This window comes from Meleagris gallopavo, chromosome 8, assembly GCF_000146605.3.
Source record: "Meleagris gallopavo isolate NT-WF06-2002-E0010 breed Aviagen turkey brand Nicholas breeding stock chromosome 8, Turkey_5.1, whole genome shotgun sequence".
In the NCBI taxonomy this organism is placed as follows: Eukaryota; Metazoa; Chordata; class Aves; order Galliformes; family Phasianidae; genus Meleagris; species Meleagris gallopavo.
Genome location: NC_015018.2, coordinates 5,522,936 through 5,523,222, shown reverse-complemented (window position 1 = coordinate 5,523,222; position 287 = coordinate 5,522,936).

Here is a 287-nt window from a genome sequence, read left to right as displayed (position 1 = left end):
AAAAAGAGGTGTAAGGATGATTTCGTCTCCTTAACCTGCGGTAGAACTAATTACCCGACCAGCTCGCTGCCTTAGGTACGACATTCCTTTCGCTCCCCGGCTGGCGGGGCGCAGCGCCTGTCCCTGGTGCTGAAGCAGAGCGCGAGGCCGGGCGCGTGGGGCCGGGCCGGGCCGTTCCGTGACAGACTCGTACCGGGCGAGGGCCGCGGGCTCCCCGCCGCCACAGCGCCCCTTCCCACGGGGCTGCCTCCTGGAGCGCCGCCGCCGCCTTCCGGAACGTTCCGTGT